A 4,840-nucleotide genomic window follows, 5' to 3' on the forward strand; every position below is an offset into this window, starting at 1 on the left:
TCTATAGTTCATATGCCACATGTAGTATTTCTGTGTTTGAAAACCGCCCAAATACGAGCGTTCTCGTTCTAAATTAAACCAGCAGCCTAATACAAGCACACCCTTTGATTGAGTCATAGTTAAACAATTGACATCAGGCAGATAGGGAACTTTTGAGTCAGTGGAGCACTGTTGATAATTAATAATGTACTGTATGAATTAAGTGATGTGTAAACTCTCACTTTATGGTTCAAGGTTAAAATATGGGCATTATCTCACCTGACTGGCATAGATGAACCTTTTTTTTCCTGTGATTTTAGTGTATCTTTACGTGATTTGAGAGAATTCCAGCTTTCAGAGAGTGATAGCTGAGGGAAAGGAGAGACATTTTGGGATAGTTTGTTCTCATGGTGATGGTTTAATTGCAGATTAAAAAGTTTGAAAGAGTATTTCAGTAGATTAGTGTATAGATTTTATATCTAAATTCTAAGAACCGTTGTGATTGGGTCAGAACTGATGTGTGTTATGTAAGCATCGCAAGGCAGAACTGTGAGAGGAGCTCAGATAGATGTATTCCTGTGCACGGAGCAAACACCTGTCTCAGTTGTTCATTCTCTTTTTGCAATATAAAGTTTGCTGAATGTATAAGAAAAGAGTTTATTGTTTTGCTCTCTGTTCCCCTAGCAGACCCAATCCCTCAGGCTCACCTCTAGTGCTGCAACAGAACTCCAGCTGCAGCCTCCCTTTCCCCATCCACACTTGCTGTAGATTTCACAGAACATCCTTTCCTACACTCCCTTCCCTCAATTGTGTCCTAGCCCACAGCTCAGGCTGTAGGCTACTTTTAGACTTTCTCTGCTCATTCTATTTCCCCAGCAGACCCAATCCCTCAAGCTCCTAACTGCAGCCTCCTTTCCTCTCTGTCTATGCTTCCTGTGGATCCCAGATAGCATCCCATCCTGAACTCCCAGAAATCAAAGTCTACACCTATCATCATCCTAAACCCAGATGCTTAGATACCAGCGTAAAAACACAATAACATCAAGGATAAGTTTCCACCAGAATCCAGCTGTTCTGCCACAGCAGGCCCTAACAGCTGAAGCGTGTGCAGGCACGTGCTTAAAAACCACCTATATGAAGGTGATAGAGGTCTTTAAGGAGGAAATGAATAAATCCCTTAATGCTGGACAACATTTAGACAAAGTGAGTAAATACCTTAAAGAAATCCAAGAAAAACAGTTAAAAGGAATTCTTTGAAGACCCGGAAGTGGAAATAGAAGCAATAAAAAAAAGAAAAAAAAAAACAAAACACAAACTATGGGACTTGTGGAAATGAAAAATTTAAGAATTTGAACAGGAACTATAGAAGCAAACTTTACCAACTGAGAATATAAGAGTTAGAAGAGAGAATCCAAGGCATTGAAACATATGATAGAGGAAAATTTATACTTTGACTAAAGAAAAATGTTAAATTTAAAACTTAACTGATGCAAAACATCCAGGATATCTGGTACACGATGAAAAGGCCAAACCTAAGAATATTAGAATTAGCATAAAGAGAATTCCTGTTCAAAAGCCCGGAAAATATTTTCAGCACAATCATAGAAGAAAATTTTTCTAACCTTAAAAAGGAGATGCTCATAAATGTACAAGAAGCATACAGAACACTGAGCGGATTGGGCCAGAAAAGAAAGTCTCCTGGCCACACAATAATAAAAACTAAATGTACAGAACAAAGCAAAAATATAAAAGGCTGCAAGGAAAAGGCCAATTAGAATTATACTTGACTTTTCAATTATACTTGGAGACTCTATAATAAGTCAGAAGGGTCTGTCCAAATGTCTTTAGATTCTTTAATAGTCCACAGATGCCAGGCCAGACTACTATACCCAACCAAACTTTAAATCACCATAGATGATTTAAATCACCCAAACACAAAAGCATATAACTTCTCAGTACATAATAGAACTTTGTCCAAAACTGACTACATACTCAGTTAAAAAGCAAGTCTCAACAGACAAAAGAAGTGTGAAGTAATTCCCTGCATCTTGTCAGACCACTGCAGACAAAGGATGGATATCAACAACAGAAAGCTTACCAACTCATGGAAACTGAACAGTTCTACTGAAAAATGGGTCAAGACAAATTAAAAACTGTCTAGAATGAAATGAAAATGAGTCAAAGCTTACCAAAACTTAGGGGACACATGAAATTGCTGCTGCGAGCAAAGTTCATAGCACTAAAGTGCCTACATAAAAAAAAAATGAGATATCATGCTAGTAACAACACAACTGAAAGCTCTAGAAAAAAAAGAAGCAAACATTCAGGAGGAGTAGATGGCAAGAAATGGTCAAATGCAGGACTGAAATCAGTAAAATAGAAACAGAACAATACAGGGAATCAAACAGGTGGTTCTTTGAGAAAATCAACAAGATAAACCCTATTCAAACTAATTAAAAGAGATAATATACAAATTGATAAAATCAGAAATGAAAGGGCATAACAGTGGAGACCAAGGAAATTCAGAGACTCATGAGGACATATTTTAAAAACCTATACACCAAATTTGGGAAGTCTAAAAGAAATGGTTAATTAACTCCATAGGTATTACTTTATCCAAGTTGACTCAAGATCAGATAAATAATTTTAAATAGACCTATAACCCCTAGTGAAACAGAACAAAACAAAAAGCAAGCAAGCAAGCAAACAAACAAAAACAACCCAGGGCAGGATGGTTTTAGTGCAGAAGTCTACCAGAAGAGCTAATAACCAGTACTACTCAAATTATTCTAGAAAACAGAAACGGAATATTGCCCAATTTATTTTGAGGCCACAATCACCCTAACATACCCACTCCCACTGTTAGGAGTCCCACAAAGACACCAAGCTAACAGCCATAACATATACACAGAGGGTCTGGTGCAGATCTGTGCAGGCTCTGTGTTTGTTGATTCAGTCTCTAGGAGCCCATAAAGAACTCTAGAAGCTATATACCAGAAAACCAAATAATCCAATTAAAAAGTAGGGTACAGATCTAAACAGAATTCTCAAAAGAGGAATTTTAAATGACAGAAACACTGAAAGAAATGTTCCAACACCTTCAGCAGGGAAATGTAAATCAAAACGACTGTGAGATTTTATATTACACCTGTCAGAATGGCTAAGATCAAAATCACAAATGCCAGCTCACACAAGACTGTGGAGTAAGGGGAACCCTCCACTGCTGCTGGGAGTGTGAATTGTACTGCCCCTATGGAAATTTATATGGCACTTCCTCAGAAAACAGATTTGATCTGCCTCAAGAACCAGCTATACCACTTTTAGTTACACACCCAAAGGATGCTCCATCCTACCAGAAGGACACGTGCTCAACCAGGTTTATTGCAACTTTATTCATAATAGCCAGAACCTGAAAACAGCCTAGATGTCCCTAAATGGATAAAGAAAATGTGGTGCATTTGCATAATGAAGTATTACTCAAGTGTTAAAAACTTGAAAAAAATCATCCTGAGTGAGGTAACCCAAATACAGAAAGACAAAGGGGGTATTATTCACGTGTAAGTGGACATTTGCCAGTAAGTAAATGACAACCAACTATAATCCACGGACTCAGCATAATTAGGTTGAGGAGGGTTCTGGGGTAGGAGGGAAGCATGGGTTTCCTTGGGAGGGAGAAATAGATTCTGTGGGTGGACTTGGGATGGGAGTGGGAGGGATCAGATAGGGTGGGAGATGGGATGGAGGGGGAGAGTTCAAGGAGAGACAGCAGGAATTGGGGGACATTTGGAGGGCGGTGTGGAAACCTACTGCAATGGAAACTTCCTCAAATCTATGAGGGTGACCCTAATGAGGACTCTTAGTAATGGGACATAGAGAGTCTGACTGAATTGGTTGCTTCTGGCAAGGCTCCCAGCAGTGGAACTGGATTACATTTGGTTGAGCTGTTGGCCAAGGGAATCCTGTGGAGATCCCTAAGCAGCCTAGGCTGATGCTAGGACAGAGGGTCACTCTCTGAAAACTGACAGCAGGGGCCCATTGCCAAGGAAACATCCACACAGCTCATCGAACAGAGAGATTGATCTGGTGCCTGCATGGAGCCTTCATCCCTACGTTCTAGTCTCTGTGGTGTGGGAAGACTACAGGAAGAGAGGCCTGGACACCAACCCAGCCACAAACCTTCCATCTATAATCTGTCCTGCTGGCAAGATGTGCTGGGGCAATGGTGGCATAGAACTTGTGGGAGGGGCCAATCAATGTCTGATTAAACTTGAGGCCCTCTCCCATGAGAGGGAGCCCATGCCCAACACTGCTTGGATGACGAGAACTGGAGAATGGATAACCCAGAGACCTAGGGTAGAATCAAAAAACTGGTCTAAAAAAAATCAATGAAATGACTTTTAATGTTATTCTGCTATACCCATAGATGGGCGCTTTGTCCAGTCATCATCAGAGAGGCTTCCTCAGGCAGCAGATGGGAGCAGGAAAAAACCCACAGCCAGACATTATTAGGTGAGAAAATCTAAATTGGAGGTTCAGGGAACCCCAAGGAAGAGAAGGTGGAAAGATTGTAGGAGTTAGAGGGGATGGGGAGGACACCAGGAGAATAAGGCTTACTGAATCCACTAAGCAGGGCACTTATGAATTGTGGCATATTTTTGTTTGTTCGCTTTTTTCAAGACAAGGTTTCTCTGTAGCTTTGGAGCCTGTCCTGGAGCTAGCTCTTGTAGACCAGGCTGGCCTCAAACTCTCAGAGATTCACCTGTCTCTGTCTCCCGAGTGCTGGGATTACCACTTCCTGGCTATTTTCAATTTCACATACACACACACACACACATAAGAGTTCATCACTTAGTGTATAATT

The sequence above is a fragment of the Myodes glareolus genome, chromosome 5 (genome assembly GCF_982192425.1).
Source record: "Myodes glareolus chromosome 5, mMyoGla1.1, whole genome shotgun sequence".
NCBI lineage: Eukaryota > Metazoa > Chordata > Mammalia > Rodentia > Cricetidae > Myodes > Myodes glareolus.